This window comes from Chlorocebus sabaeus, chromosome 5 (genome assembly GCF_047675955.1).
Source record: "Chlorocebus sabaeus isolate Y175 chromosome 5, mChlSab1.0.hap1, whole genome shotgun sequence".
Taxonomy (NCBI): Eukaryota; Metazoa; Chordata; class Mammalia; order Primates; family Cercopithecidae; genus Chlorocebus; species Chlorocebus sabaeus.
In genome coordinates, this window is record NC_132908.1 from 76,343,131 (window position 1) to 76,360,240 (window position 17,110).

General features: G+C 38.4%; 1 long non-coding RNA gene across 1 annotated transcript in view; it reads right to left on the reverse strand.

Moving 5' to 3' along the window:
- Positions 1-3,174: 3,174 nt before the first annotated feature.
- Positions 3,175-17,110, reverse strand: part of LOC140711756 (uncharacterized) — a 28,414-nt gene continuing 14,478 nt past the window's right edge. The window contains exon 3 of the long non-coding RNA XR_012093048.1: positions 3,175-3,910. This is a non-coding gene — a long non-coding RNA (uncharacterized lncRNA). The remainder of the gene's footprint in view (positions 3,911-17,110) is intronic.

Below are 17,110 nucleotides of genomic sequence, written 5' to 3' on the forward strand. Positions count from 1 at the left end.
ACTGTACATTCAAATTCTAGGTACTGTATTTTCAAATTCTATAATTTCTATTTGTTTCTTTTCTTATAGCCTCTATTTCTTATAGCCTCTATTTCTTATAGCCTCTATTTCCACTCTTTCTCCTTCTCCTTCTTCTTTTTGACAAGATCTCACTCTATCGCCCAGGCTGGAGTGCAATGTCATGATCTTGGCTCACAACAGACTCAACCTCCTGGTTCAGATGATCCTGGTTCAGTCTCCCAAGCAGCTGGGACTACAGGTCACAGGTGCACACCGCTATGCCTGGCTAATTTATTTTTTTGTAGAGATGAGGTTTCACCTGTTGCCCAGGTTGGTGTTGAACTCCTGGGCTCAAGCAACTCACCCATCTCAGTCTCCCAAAGTGCTAGGATTACAGATGTGAGTCATGGCGCCCGGCCTACTTCTTTCTTGAGATTCCTTATGTTTCCTCTACATTATTCTTTCCCTTTATACTCGTGAACATTGTGATCGCTAATGTTATGTGTCAAAATTTTTTTTTTTTTTTTTTTTTTTTTTTTTTTTTTTTTTTGAGATGGAGTCTCACTCTGTTGCACAGGCTGGAGTGCAGAGGTATGATCTCAGCTCACTGCATCCTCCTTCTCCCAGGTTCAAGCGATTCTCCTGCCTCAGTCTCCTGAGTAGCTGGGATGACAGGTGCATGCCACCACACCTGGCTAATTTTTTCATATTTTCATTAGAGACAGGGTTTCACCATGTTGGCCAGGCTGGTCTTGAACTCCTGGCCTCAAGTGATCTGCCTGCCTCAGTCTCCCAAAGTGCTGGGATTACAGGCATGAGCCACCACGCATGGCCATGTCAATTTGACTCAGCCAAAGAATGCCCAGCTGACTGGTAAAACATTTTTGTACGTGTCTGTCAGTGTATTTCTGAAAGATACTAGCATTTGAATCAGTAACTGAATAAAGAAGATTGACATCATAATACAGTTGGGCATCACTCAGTCTGTTGAGAGCCTGAATAGAAAGTCAGAGGAAGGGTGAATTTGCTCTTTATTTCTGAGCTGGGACATCCATCTTCTCCTGCCCTTAGACACTGAAGCGCCTGATTCTTCAGCCTTTGGACTCTGGCTGGGACTTACTGTTGGTTCCCCTGGTTCTTGGGCCTTCAAGTTTGGACTGAAACTAGACCATCAGGCTTTCATGGGGCTCCAGCTTGCAGATGGCAGATTGTGGGGGTTCTCAACCTTCCTAATCATGTGAGCCAATCCATCCTGATAAATCTCTAGGCTGTTGGTTCTGTTTCTCTGGGGAATCCTGAATACAAACATATTTATAGTGACTCTTTTAAATTCTTCTTTTGCTAATTTTATTATCTCTGTCATTTTGTTGGAGTCTGTTTCCATGGACTGAATATTCTCCTAGATATGAACCACATATTTCTGGTTCTTCAAATGTCTAGTAATTTTTGGTTGGATACTGGATTGTATGGATACTAAATTTTGAGTGTCTGAATTTCCTAGTCATTCTTAATAAAATCTTAATACAGTGTTGAATTTTGTCTTATTGGGCAGTTAACTTACTTTCAGATCAGCACAATACTTTCAACCCTTCTTTTAAACTCCATTAGGGATCTGGAATAACCTTGACTCTAGGGAAGCCTTTATCAGATACTTTTGTCTTGTGGCCCTTCAAGTACATAATATTTATCTATATTTAAAATATTATAAATTAAAAGTAAAAATTGTAAATGTTTATTAGGTGATTTAAAATGGCAATGATAAACCCCATTTCACAAAAAAATACAGTTTTATGAAAAGCAACTATATCAAAAAATTTGTGAGATTAGTTGTAATGCAGAATGTGAAACCATATCAATAAACTTTTCATACTATGTCATGTTAAAATACATTGGTCTATCTTGAATCCACAATAAATATCTAATTTATACATAATTTTGTAACATCATGTTACAAAAACAACATCATGACCCCAAACTCTCATCTCAGTCTCCCCAACTGAGCTGGATTGTGCTGTTCTAGATCCTTCTCCCTAGTTTACATTACAAAAAAATGTGTCCAGGTGGAAAGCCAATGGAATCCTGCACTGCTTCTTGTAACAGTGCTTGGGGATAATGATTTCCTATATTTTTTGTCTACTGTTACAGTTGCTTCTAGTGGGAGGGCTTCTCCCATCTTCTCCAGAGTCAATATATTTTCTAGGAAGAGATATGGATACCTACAGAGAAGTGAGAAAGTATTTCTTCCCACCTCTACCATGGGTTCTCTTCTTCTAAAAGAATAAATCCCTAGAATGCAGCGCTCTACAGTTTACAAAAGGCCTTTTGTAATTATTCTCTTATTCCGTTTGTATCACGTGGTTTCCATTTTGAGCCTTAGAGTGCAGCGGCAGGCTGAGGTCACAGAGCTAGGTCAAACCTGCGGTATGGAGTGGAGGAAGCTAGTTGTGTCTCACTGCTCAAGAATAGATCTTTCCTATGCTCTCACCAAAATAAGTTTGTAGGTCAGCCTTCTTTATAAACAGCTGAATAGGGAGGGAAGGCCAAGGTTGACAAGAATCAATTGAGCTCTGCCCCAAGCCAGTTGCAGTGCTGGGCCCAATGATACAGAGACGAAGAAGATAAATATGACCAGGATCTCAGGTTGGTGGAGCACTGGTGAAATCATTTTGATTTATATAGATTTATTTACTCAATCGACACATTTACATTTGGACTAGAGAACTGTTTCCTCATCAGTAAAAAGGGCATTAATAGTCTCTTATTCCAGCGAGATGCTGAGGTTGGCTTGTACTGGAATGTCAGAGCTGATTATTAAATTTTCAGAAAATGTTCGGGTCAATTATTAAGCACAGTCATAATTAAGGACTAAATTATACAAATTTATCATCAAATCAATCACATTAAAACAAAGGTAATAAATCCTGAAGACTCAAAACTTTCTAATTATTTTACATGTACCTATATTATTTGGTTTATTTACATCTATTATATCTGTATAGTAGAAATATTGTGTAATATGGAGCAGCTGTGCATCCTTTCTTGCCTCCATGTTCAGTGACATCAAGTTAGCAGCTTGAAATCAGTGGTGATGGAAATATTTACACCATGGAAATAGGCAAATCAGGGCTTAATTTATTGTTATTTTAATTCTCTAGACTTAAGCATGTGTTAGAAATGATGTTAATGATGCATATTAACCATAAAATTGTGCAGTGTCTGCAAATAACAACTTGAGCAAATATTATTTTAGCATTTCATCGCTATTATCTAAGCTAGCAAAGAATTCACTCATGCCATTAATAAATAAGTGAAGTTCCAGCATTTCACATTTTCACTTTCACCTTACTCACTAATGAAAACAAAATATCAACAAATATTTATGTTGGAATTATCCTCACCTGTCCTTCACAACCACAGTTTGGCTATAGATATAATTATTTGACCAAAAAACAACAAAATATTCTTTAAGAATCGAGGGGCTATATGGAATTTACAAAAAGGAGTATTGAATATTTAAGTGGACTTTTTGTCCTTTATATCAACAACAGTTACAATAAATGTATGTATGCAAATATATGCATGTACTATCTCCCTCCCTTCCCCCAAGAACCAGTTGTTAAACATTTACCAGCACATGGCTGCCTAACTCACATCATTGTTAAGATTAGATTAAGAGTGCCTTCAGAGTGCTTACCTTTGCGGGCAGCTATGCTAAGCTGAGGATTACCATTAGCTGATGTTCCAGGTCTTGACTCGTAGGAGAAAAGGAAAATCCTATGGAGGAGGGTCTCTGACGGCTTTGAAGGAGGCAACGAATGGCCACATGTCACCCTGAGGACAGCCCAGGCTAAAGGCTCAGCTTGAAGAAACGCACAGAGGTGGCAAGGCCAGCTTGGAATTGGTTCTCCCCCTAGGTTGGACAGAATGAAGGTGGGAGAAAAAGTAGGGAAAGTTAGATTGAAATAAGTCTCTCAATAGCCTTGAATTCCAAATTGCAGAGGTTGTACTTGTGTCAGCAGGTGGTGGGGAGCCACTGAAGGTCTTTGAGCTGTGTTTTGTGACAGTTAATATGGCAGTCTGGGTAAGATGGGTTGAAGAAGAAAGAAACTGGAGTTGGGAGAAGATTGTTACAAGAATCCGGAAGAAAACAAGTGACATGAGCCCAACTAAGTTAGTGGTCATCAGAACAGAAAGGATGTTAGTAATGGAAGAAATATTTCCATGGTAGAATGAACAGCCCTTAGAAAAATAATCATACTTTTTTTTTTTTTAATTTTTAGTGTTTTTTTTTTGTAGAGGTTTGAGTATGTGGGGAGATGTCAGTGGATCAGAAAAGTATGAAATGAAGAGACTGAGGGAGAGTATTTACGCCAAGTCCCAACTCCCCACTTCTTTCCTTTGCAGGATTTGAGGTTACTGGAGATGTTTTTTTGGTCAAGCACTTACTTATTTTAATTAATGTACATTTTATTTACTATTTACTTTTTCATTTATTTACTATTTTCTTTCTAGTGGCTTGTTAGTTTAAAAAAAGAAATAAGGTTTTTTTTTTTTTTTTTTTTTTTTCATAGTGGAAATATTTAAAGAATGCTCTCTGTTTGTCTTTCGGTATATTCTGGCGAGGTGACTTTAGGCCGTAACGACTTGTGTGTTTGGGTCATGTTCCACCACAGGGCTTTCGGGCTTTGACTTGTTTATTTGGAATACAGAGGAGACATTGTAGAGACCACTTAATTCTCAGGAGCTATTCGAAAGCAGCCAAACACATTTTAAGGAAAAAAAAAAATGTATTCTTAAAAAAAAGATTTCTTTTTAGACACTGTAAATCATTAGAATATTCAAGAAGTTTTAGAAGTTTGTTTATGGGCAAAAGGTCCTAAAGGGAACATTCTCATAGGCTGTATATGGACCACAGGCTCAACTCCACAACTGGCAAACTGACATTGCAGCTAAGCTGGTCAAAGAGAGGACATATCTCTTCCTTTAAAGATCAAGATTAAGTTATTTTCAGCAATATTTTTGTGTGTGTGATTACAAAAGACATGACTTCATGTTGTCAAATAAATCAAACAATACACAGGTAGACAGTATAATACAGGCATTTGGAGGACAAATTATAGTGTCAGGATACCTGGGTTTCCATCTCTGCAACTTTCTTGTTCTGTGGCCCTGGGCACACAATTTCTCCAAGCTTTTTTCCTTACAGTAACATAAGAAAGAAAACAGAAATTAACTCATAGGATTGTGATCATTAAGTGAGAGGACATATGTAAACTCATGGAAACTTGTCCAACATGCCTTATTTTGTTGTTGTTCTATTTTGTTTCGTTTTCAGCTTTTAGCAGGCTGAAGCCAAGTTTTTTAGTTTCTGTCACTAGCAATAAATGGAAAAGTGGGATGGGTCAGCAGTAGGGAAAAAAAAAAAAAAAAAAAAAAGCCAAGCTATCCAATTTGAAAATTCACAAAATATCTGAATAAACATTTCACTGAAGAGGGTGTATGGATGGCAAATAAACATGTGAAAAGATGTTGATCATCAATAGCCCTTGGGTAAGTACAAATTAAAACCACAGTGAAATATCATTACACACCCATCAGAATGGCTAAGATAAAAAATAGGGACAACACCAAAAGCTAGTGAGCAGGAAGAGAAACTGGATCACTGATACATTTCTGGTGGGAATGTAACATGACCATGCCATTCTGAAAAGCAGTTTGGGAATTTCTTATACAACTTACTATGCAATTGTCATATGACCCTGCCATTATTCTCTGGGATATTTATACCAGAAAAATGAAAATGTAAGTTTACACAAAAACCTAACACATGAATATTCAAAACAACTTTATTCAAAATAGCCCCAAACCAGAAGTAACCCAGATGTCATTCAGCAAGTGAATGGTTAAACAAACTGTGGTACGTCAACAGTATGGAGTACTACTCAGCAATAAAAAGGTATGAGCTATAGATACACGCAACGACTTGGATAAATCCAGATAATGATGCTAAGTGAAAAAGCAGTCAATTCTGAAATAATACATATTCTACAATTCCATTGATGTAGATTTCTTAAAGTAAGAAAACTGTAGAAATAGAAAACAGATTAATGGTTGGCAGGGGTTAGGGATGGGTCAGGGAGGAGGGTTACAAAAAGGCACCCAAGGCATTCTTGTGGTGATGGAACTCCTCTACCTTGACCATGGTGCTGGATGCTGGAACCTACCTGTAAGATAGGTTGCATAAAACAAATGAGCAAAACAAGGGATATCTGGGAATCAATGAATTGTATCAATGTCTACATCCTGTTGTGATTTGACCTTATAATTTTGCAAGATGTTACCATTGGGGAAAATGAGATAAACTCTAAAAGGAATCTCTTTGCATTATTTCTTACAACTGTTTGTGAATCTACAGTTTTCTCAAAATAAAAAAGTCTTTAATTTAAAAAAGGAATATTGTAAGTTGTTAACAAAACAAAACTGAACGGGTTAACCAAGGGTTTGACTCAGTTCAACTTGCTGCACTATTTGTTTATTTAGGTGCTCACTAGCCAAGCACTGATTGGCCAAATTCCACCTCCTTTCTTATGAATGAGTCCAGTGAGTTGTTCAGTGGCAACACAGCCTAAATGTAGGAGATAGAAATGCTATGTGAGGAAACAGGGTTAAAGGTCTGGGCCAGAGTTGTGCACTCAGCACGTTTATTTATTAGGGACCTCTTTGCACCTCCATCGGGAATGGTAATCAAGTATGAAGACTTAGTCTTTAGTACCTTCTTTGGGAACATCACTCTGGGTTCTGGATGGCCTTTACAAGAATAGTCAAGACTTGAGCAACTCACATCTGCTTGGGAAATTCAAGCTTATTACCTCTAACTGGGGAGGCAGTAATGACTGTCATGGAAGAAGGAGACCTCAATTTAAGCAAACAGCTGTCTTTCCTTGACTACAGAAGGGTAAACAGGGCTCAAGTTGGCCCTTAGCGTACTGATCCATGGAAACATAGCTTAAACAGATTCTCTCATTGAGCACAGTGAGAAAAACACTCCGTGGCAGTTTCTGACCCTGTGCAGGTAACGTACGGAGGCAAAGTTTGTTTTGCTGGGGCCAGGCAAGACAAAGGGGCCCCATGCTTTAGTACCCTGCATTTTAGCCCTTTCCCAGGGCTGCCTATGCACGGCTGCTCTCTCTTTTTAGGAAAGCTATTTGGAGCCCCGTCCTGGCAGGGTTTGTGGTTTGTCCAGAGGAATCGCCTGTATCCTGTTCTTACCCAATTATCTGCTACTCAACTGGTGGACCCTCCAGTCAATTTCCCTTGGCACTGTGGGGTGGCTTACTATTAAAATTCCACAGATTTTTCTCCTGGCCTTTGCAGTGGGGAGGACTCGATTGCAGCACTGCAGGGCCGTGCAAGCTCGCTCACTGGCGACAGTCAGCTGTGATTTTCCATCAGCTGCATCTCATTATCCTGTCAGGGCTCCCTCCTGTCTATCGATGAGAAACAATGTGTAATCACTCCCAAATGATTGCAAATCACTCTGCACTCCTGTGTGAACCTTGGCCCACGACCACATGGCTCAGCTTGCCAAATGGTCCCTGGGCTGGGTCTGTGGAGCCCGCACTGCTTTCACAGAGGGGGCTCCAGGATCTTGGATCACAAAGGCCATGCTTTCTTCTTGGGATGGAGTGGGAGAGAAGGGGCTATGTTAAAGAGGGATATTGGCTAGTCATGTATTGGCTAGTCACAAACCCCAGAGAACTACAGGGTCAGATTCAGAATAGCTATCTCACGGAACTAATTTTCAAGATGGAGAAATGGCCATGCCTCTTCCTTTTATGGAGTCTAAAATCAACCAGTTGTTGGTGGTATAGACTCGAATTTTTCCGATAGAAACAGTAAAGCATACTGGTTATAGGACTCAGACACTGAAGGCACACAGATCCAATTCAAGTCCTGATTCTGATAGTTACTGCCTGGCGCTGGACCAGTTGCTTAATCTCTGTGTCTGAGCTTTGGTTTTCCTATCTGTAAAATGGGAAAAATATCAGTACCATGCATTTAGAGATGTTTTAATGATTAAATGAGATAATAAATGCAAAATCTTTGGAACCCACTGAATACCAATTGTTGATGTTAGTAATACAATTTAAAATTGTGGAAGATGCTTATTACCTAGTAACAGATATCAGCACCCATTCTGTATCCTCTTTCTACTGAAAGCATTGGGGAAACAATAAAGATTCAAAGGCTCTTAGGGCCCCAGTTGTCTGTTGATGCTTTCCAGGGAAGAGTGGCTAGGTCTTTGGGGAAGTTCCTTTAATAAACTATCAATGCCTGGACAAAAGTCCCCTTGAGTAGTGAAGTCATTAATGAAGACAACGGAATAGGAAGGTCATGATAATGCAGTGTAGACAGTAAGTTGTGTGGATGGTTGGAGCAGATTTAGTGCTCGGTGTCTAGGCTGTTTATTGGGTAGATTGCTTTGTTTCTCATTTTGTATTTATCCTTATCACAAGGGAGAATTTTCTTTGGGGCTCTAATCTCCTGAAATGTTTGTACTTCTCCTGAAAAGCCCTTTGATTTTGCCTGTTGGATGTTGCAAATCTTGGGATTGGCCATGCTTGCCTCTTTGTTTTGACTTCAGGGAAGTTCAGAGCCACATCTCACTGAGCAAGCATGGGTCACACCATGGTACATTTTGCATTTTTATCTCTTACCTGGTGCATGTTGGTTTTGCTGGTCATGGTTCAAATGTTTTTGTTTTGTGTTTGGTTGTGGTAGTGTTGGGTGAAATTCAGAGTGCATGGATGCCTGTGGCTCCAGGTTTCTCCACATCATGGTACCTAGTACAAATGGCTTGACACTTAATACAAGAAAACTCCAGAGGATATCAGCCAGTCAAGAAGAAAAACTCAACTGTTCCATTTAGCAGTTCCCTCCCTGGGAAGTTACTCCTCTCCCAGACCTTTATTTATTTATTTATATTTATTTATTTATTTATTTATTTATTTATTTATTTATTTTACCAATGTGCTTTTCATTTGGCATATTTGTGAACAACTGGGTTTTATTCCTTTAACTGCAATTGCAACAGGCATTTGTCTAATCTTTAAAAATATTTGTCATATTATGAAATCTTTAAAGTAGAGAGAAAATGCAGAGAATGATGTAACTTAGCCAGCGCATTCATCACTCAACTTTGTTAAAATGTTTTACTCTGCCATATTCACATTCATTTTTTTCCTAAATGATGCATTATTATAAAGATAGTTGAAATCCACTGAATTTCCCTCATTCCATTTTTCTCAGTCTCTTCTCAGAAGCAACTACCCTGAATTTGCTGATTATTAATCTAAGTCATAATTTCATACTTTTACTCAATATAGAAATACCCATAAACAGCATAAGAGTATTGTTTTTATATTTGAAATTTTATGTAACCAACAACTTATTGCAGTTTTCTTTTTCTGTGTAATATTTTGTTTGGCAGATCAATTCATTTTGATAGGTATGTATTTCTAGTTGATTTATTTTATTTGCTGAGGAGTATTTCACTGCATAAATATGCAATTCATTTATCTATTCTCCTATTGATGGACATCTGCAGGGCTTTCCACTTGTGGCTATTATGAACATCCTAGGTTATAGCACTACACATTCTAGTACCTGCACATCATACACATGTACAAAGCCTTCTCCAGAGCATATTCCTAGGAGTAAAATTGCTGGGTCTTAGTTATGCCTATCTTCAATTTTGCTAGATTTTGCAAAACTACTCTCCCAAATGATTATAAAAATTTACACACCCAACAAGAAAGTATGAGAATTTGCTTTGTTCTGCATTCTTGTCAACACTTGGTATTGTTAGACTTTTCAATTCTAAACTATCTTATGTGTGTGGAATGGTATCTTAGTGTTTATTTTCTTTATTATTAGTGAGACTGGTTATCTTTTCACTCACTCATTGGTCTTTTAGGTTTTCTGTTCTAATACTTGTACATTCATAAATTTTGTTCATTTTATTATTGCCTTCTATGCATTTCTTAATTAATTGTAAGATATTCTGCATATCATCCCTTTCATAGATAGTGTGTTGCTAATATCTTCTCTGAGGCCTTTTGACTTTGTTTTAAAGTATTTTGTTGTATAGAATTTTCAAGTTTTAATAAATGCAAAGTTATCATTAATTTTCTTTAAAGAAATAATAATACATTTCAGCAATGGTTGAGAAATCTACTATTACAAGGCATAAAGATAATACTCTTCTGTATATTCCACTAAATTTTTAGGTCTGCTTTTCACATTTAGGTTTTAATCCATTTGGAATAATTCTTTGTGCATGGAGTGAGAAAGTGATTGAATCTATTTATCTTCTTTTGGAAAACCAGCTGTGCCAGGACTATTGATTATGTAGTTCACTTTCCCTTTGCTGATTTCTATGGCCATTATATTCTACATTACACTTCTGTAGATGGTTGGATCTGTTTTGGAGTTTCCTATTCAATCCCGTTGGTCTGTATTTTCACCTTATAATGATGTCACAATTGCTATGGATTTCTAATAAACCTGGATACCTGGTAAGTCCCTTGGTTTTTTCTACTTACTCAAAATTTTCTTTATTACTGTCTCTTTTATCTCTCATATGAAATTTTAGTATTATCTTCTGAAGCTCCTTGTTGGGATTTTATAGGAATTACTTTGAATTTAAATATAGATTCATTTGGGAAGAACTGTCGGTTTGTAATCTGATCACCCATAACTATGATCTATATCTTCAGATACTGAATTTTTTTTATGACGTAAGGTAACATTTCCTATTTTTTTCCCACAAAAAGTGTACATTTTTGTTAGTTTTTTTCTCTACATATTTATTATTTGGGTTGCCATTATAAATCACACCACATTTAATAAATACATTTTGTAATTATGTGATGTCAGATAAATAAGAACACAATTGATTTTTGTATGGCACCCTCCTATTAGTTTCAATAGTTTGTATCTAAAATGCTGTCAAACATGTGAGTGGAATAGGGATATCCCAAAATGTCAAATTAGTTGCTTCTAGGTGAAGTGATTATGGGTGATTTTCTATTTGATTCTTTATACTTTTCAATACCTTTAATTTATGTACAATAGGTGTCACCTCTTTAATAATTGAGAAAAAATGAAAATGAATGATAGTAAAGATAATAGCCATCATTTAATTGGCATCCAAAACTTGTCAAGCATGTGCTAAATGCTTCATACACATAATTTAATTTTAATCCTGACAATAATTTTGCATAGAAGGTGTTGTTTGGCACATTTTCAAATGGGGAAGCTGAGGCACAGAGCAACTTACCTAAATATTGCCCAGTGAATCAAATGGTTCAGCTGAGTTTCATGGTAATATTTTGTACTCTGGTCCAACTCACAAGGACACATTCTTATAGTAAATTCTTCTTTGCTGCATTCAATCTGTAAAGGTCTAGATGATGCCCAGAGAAACAGTTTTCCAGAGAATTCATGGGGCCTCCTCTGCAAGTGGAAGAGGGGAGGCCAGGCTTGGCAGTGACTACTTGGACTAAGGATTTTGAAAATGAAAATTTAAAAAGTGTCAAAGGATGAGAGATGCCCAGGAAGGCCAGAGCTTTCATAAGTTCCTTAACTTACAACCATCCCTTACTCAGGAAAAGAAGCATTGACCCAGTAATTTACAATATTAGAAAAAATGAAGTCTATTCCTCTGAGGGTGAAGATTTTCCTTTGTCCTCAGCTTCGCTAAAGTTTAAAGATCATAAATATGACTTAAAGGGTTCAGGTAATCTAAGGCCACAACTGCGCTACGATACAGACCAGGAAACATGGGACGAATTAAAGTAACTTATTGCTTTTGTTACTATTTCCCCAGTGCATTAATAATCACCAGAAAGTTAAAATACAACTTTCAGTAATGTTATCCAAGTCTCCAAACCAGGTTCTCTAACCAGATAATCATCTAGAAGCTACCACTGGAAGAATCCTCAGCAACCATTATTACCAAGCACGAAATCTCACAATCTTACCGTATTTCCCTTCCAGCTTTTCTTCTTTTGTTGCCCCCACTTCCCTCCTTTCTTCTCCCCTCCCCTTTCCTCCTTCCTGAGACTGTTACTACTTTTGTAGGCCCTGGACACTTTTATGGGCCACTTTCTCCATTAAATACATTTAAAAACTACATTTTATGACTGCATTGGTATATGAATAAATATGATACACACAGAATTCAATAGTATATATTTGTTGTTATATTTACTTTTTTCTTCTGATTTTAAATAAAAATAAAGTCATGACATTGATGTGGACCCCTAAAAGTATCACAGTTCCTAAATATTGGGCCTCTTCTACCTAATGGAGAAGGTAGCTCCACTTCTTCCCTCTCTCCCTCCTTTCCTCCTCCCTTTCTTCCTGCCTAATTTTTTCTCTCCTTTTCTTCTTTCTTCCCTGCCTCCCTACCTTTTTTCCTTTTCCTTCCTTCCCTTTTCCTTCCTTCCTTCCTTCCCCCTTCCTTCCTTCCTTCCTTCCTTCCTTCCTCCCTCCCTCCCTCCCTCTCTCCCTCCCTCTTTCTTTCTTTTTCTTTTTTCTCTTTCTTTCTTTCCTTCTTTCTCCTTCCTTCCTTCCTCTTTCTTCTCTTCCTTCCTTCCTTTCTCTTTCTCTTTTCTTTCTTTTTCTTTCTTTCTTTCCTTTCTCTTTTCTTTCTTTCTTTCTTTCTTTCTTTCTTTCTTTCTTTCTTTCTTTCTTTCTTTCTTTCTTTCTTTCTTCTCTCTCTCTCTCTCTCTCTCTCTCTTTCTTTCTTTCTTTCTTTCTTTCTTTCTTTCTTTCTTTTTCTTTCTCCTTCCTTCCTTCCTTCGTTCCTGTCTTTCCTTCTTCTTTTCTTCTTTCTTTCTTCTTCTTCTTCTTTCTTTCTCTCTTTCTTGCTTGCTCTCACTTCCTTCTCCTCCTTTCCTTTCTTTCCTTCCTTTCTTGCCAACAGTTGGCATACTCACTAAGCAAAACATGTTTTCAGTTTCTTCTACACCTTGCTTGCAATCATTTCAGTTCTAAGAAATGAAGAAGACATTTTCTTTCATATTTCTTTGAAAAAATAAAATCTAACTATGAAGGTTTTTTTCTGGAATCTTAAAAGATTTTTTGTTGTTGTTCTATCATGGGTAGTTTGGATTATCTGTTTTTCTTTTTTTCAGCATCATCTGTGCACTCCAATTTATGAGAAACCCACAAAGATCCTTTGGCAGTGTTCCTAACACTGGCTCAACTTCTCGGGGCACTGAGCTGTCCTTTAGATTGCCAGGGTTTCTGCTGGCGCAGCGGATGATATGGAATTTTAAAAAATGAGAAGCACATACACTATCTTATCATTCAAAAACTAAAAGCCACTTGAGATACGTGGCTACCAAAGGGAGCCCACGCAAGCCTGGCGGTTTCCCTCTTACTACTCAGAGCAGCAGCTGGATTCCACAGCTGTTTTCCATTGCTCTTGGAGCATTGCACATGCATTTGGAAATGACCCTTAGGAGTCAAGGGGCCTTCTTTTTATTTGCTTGTCTAGAAGATAACTTTCCCAATATAGCACCAGAGTCAAAAGGAGGAATTCAGGGTTGGAAACTCAGTCTATACAATGGCCCGAAGACCTTGGGCCATTCATATTGCAAAACTGTGAATCTTCTGGGTCTGGTAGCGGGGGCCAGGGAGGGTTGAGCTTGGCTGTCCTTGGTCGTGGGCTGGTGATATGCAACATAACCTCAGAATGTACTCCAGGCTTGAGTGAACAGACAATTTAATATTGATTGTGACAGGCCTTCCTCTATGACACTTTCCAGCCTCATAAAGGACAATGGTTTTCAGTATACCTGACCCTGGATGCCAAGCACCTGCAGAATGAGACCTAAAATAAACTGTGAGCTGAAACCTTCGAGTGTGTGTTATTTATATAATGCAGTGTCTCACCATGTTTAACATCTTTTCATATCATGCAGGGGGGTGCTAGATAAGGAGAATCAAAATAGTCATCTTTTTAAGGACTAATGAGTGGAATGGTTCAGTAAATAATTTGGTGACAATCTCCTTCACCACTTTCCTTGATGCCCTCTTTATTCTTTGGTTCTTGGATTAACAGAGACTCTTTACTGAGCAACTACAAAGATCCAAACAGCATGCTAAGTCAGAGCTGCATGAGCACTGGACTTTAGAGAGCTGCAAAAATATTTACAAGTAGGCAACACTGGGCGCAGTAGTTCATGCCTGTAATCCCAGCACTTTAGGAAGCCCAGGGTGTATGGATCATGATCACTTGAGCTCAGGAGTTCAAGACAACCTGGGCAACATAGTGAGACATTGTCCCTACAAAAAAAAAAAAAAAAAAAGAGGAAAAGGCCAGGTGTGATTGTGACCACCTGTAGTCCCACGTACTAGGGAGGCTGAGGCAGGAGAATCACTTGATCCTGGGAGGTTGAGGCTGTAGTGAGCCATGATTGCACCACTAAACACCAGCCTGGGTCACAGAGTGAGGCCCTGTCTCAAACTAATAAGCAAAAAACCCAGTAGTTGTCATGATCTTAACTCATTGTGAAAAATCTGAGTCTCACAGAATTCATAAAAGACAGAGAAAGAAACATCTAGTTGATTGTTTACCTTAAATCTGTGAGATTGCTCGATTTCTAAATAAAATGTTTAGGGATCAGAAAAATTAAAGATATTTCCACTGCAGGGGGTACTTAAATAATCATCTTCCTTTTTACCTGGGTGAGAAAATTCTCTCCTAGAAAACTGCTAAAGAGTATGTACTTCTCCTTTTACTCAACGCAAAGTCCACTGGACTTGGAATTGAGAAGGTGGGGTAGGCATCCTGAATTTGTTTATTATGACCTGGTGTAGGTGTAGGTCAGAAGAATATTAAGAAACAGAACTCACCTCTTCTTCCCAGGACTGTAAAGATTGTCTTGTTCGTCCTCCCAGCAATGCTAGGAGGTTGGTATTATTGCTGTCTATTTAACAAATAAAGATTTTTGAATAAAGGGACTGAATAGCTTCTCTAGGTTACAAAGGCCATGAAAAAGGGGCCCAGGATTTGAAGAATATCAACATTGTCCATTTCCAAAACTTCTGAACCCTCCCATCTGATACCTTGCCTGGCACAAGTTACTTTTTAAGCCTCGTCCTCTTTGCCTGTGAAGTAGGAATGGCAATATCTCCTTTGTCCTGTTGTTGTGCTATTATGTGTGTTAAATACAGTATTCTACACAAAGATTCTCAGTGAAGTACTTGACACACAGCCAGTGAGTGATACATACTAATTGCTTTGAAATCAAAGTTTCATTTGCAAGTTGCTTTTGAATCTTTTGTCTCCAACAAGACTTCTTGAATCAAATGCAGACTTAACTAAAACCTGAGTACATTTTGATTGGAGATATATATATATATATATATATATATATATATATATATATGAAATGGAGTCTCACTCTGTTGTCCAGGCTGGAGTGCAGTGGTGAGGCCTCGGCTCACTGCAACCTCCACCTCCTGGGTTCAATCAGTTCTCCTGCCTCAGCCTCCCAAGTAGCTGGGTCTACAGGTGCACGCCACCATGCCTGGCTAATTTTTTGTATTTTAGTAGACACAGAGTTTTACCATGTTGCCCAGGCTGGTCTCGAACTCCTGAGCTCAGGCAATCCTGATGCCTTGGCCTCCCAAAGTGCTGGGATTACAGGTGTCAACCACTGTGCCTGGCTTGACTGTATATTTTTAAAACAGAGACCGCCATAATGGAGAGCATCTTGGGCAACACTGCCAAAACTTGTGCTGCATGTCTCCAATTAAAGTCTAGTTTTGTTGGTCCAAAGAAAATATTGCTTTCTAAATAACATGAATTTGATTTCCTTAAATGAACATTTAAATGATGTCTGCATTTTGAAAACAGCAAGGAGCTGTTCTTTGCATCTTCTAACTGAGCAATGTTTTTTTTTTGTTTTTTTTTTTAAAGAAAAAAAAACGGCCGGGCACGGTGGCTCAAGCCTGTAATCCCAGCACTTTGGGAGGCTGAGACGGGTGGATCACGAGGTCAGGAGATCGAGACCATCATGGCTAACACGGTGACACCCCGTCTCTACTAAAAAATACAAAAACTAGCCGGGCGCCATGGCAGGAGCCTGTGGTCCCAGCTACTGGGGAGGCTGAGGCGGGAGAATGGCGTGAACCCGGGAGGCGGAGCTTACAGTGAGCCGAGATCTGGCCACTGCACTCCAGCCTGGGCGACAGCGCGAGACTCCGTCTCAAAAAAATAAAAGAAAGAAAAAAAAAGAAAAAAAACCAATTTCAACTTTGCTTGAGATTCAGAGGGTCCATGTGCAGGTTTGTTTTCTGGTTATATTGCGTGATGCCAAGGTTTAGGATACAGTTGATCTCATCACCCAGATAGTGAGGATAATACTCTATAGTGAGTTTTTCAACCCTTGCCCCCTCCCTTCCTTCCTCCTCTAGTGGTCCCCAGTGTCCATCGTTCTTATCTTTATGTCTATGAGTACCCAGTGTTTAGCCCCCACCTAAAAGTGGCAACATGTGATATTTATTTTTCTGTTCCTGCATTAATTTGCTTGGGATAATGGCCTCTGACTACAACCATATTGCTGTAATGGACATGATTTCATTCTTTCTTATGGTTACATAGTATTCCATGTGTTACATACCATATTTTCTTTTTCCAGTACACCACTGAGGGGCACCTAGGTTGAATCCACATCTTTGCTATTTTCAATAGTGTTGTGATGAACACACATGTGCATGTGTATTTTGGGTAGAATAATTTATTTTCTTTTGGCTATCTACTCAGTAATGAGATTGCTGGGTTGAGTTGTAGTTCTGTTTTACATTCTTTGAGAAATCTCACTGAGCAATTTTTGATCTGAGCCAACAGAAATGTTGCTTATCTCTCTGTTCCCAACATCTGGGCAGCCCCTAACCCCTGTCCAACCCAGAGACAATTAGGGAGAAAAATTTTAAAAGATGGTTGCCAAACCCTAGGCCAAGAACTTTACAATTTTATTGGTTTAAAAGAGTTATTAAAAACAACTATTTCTGCGGTTCTTCAGGTGATGTA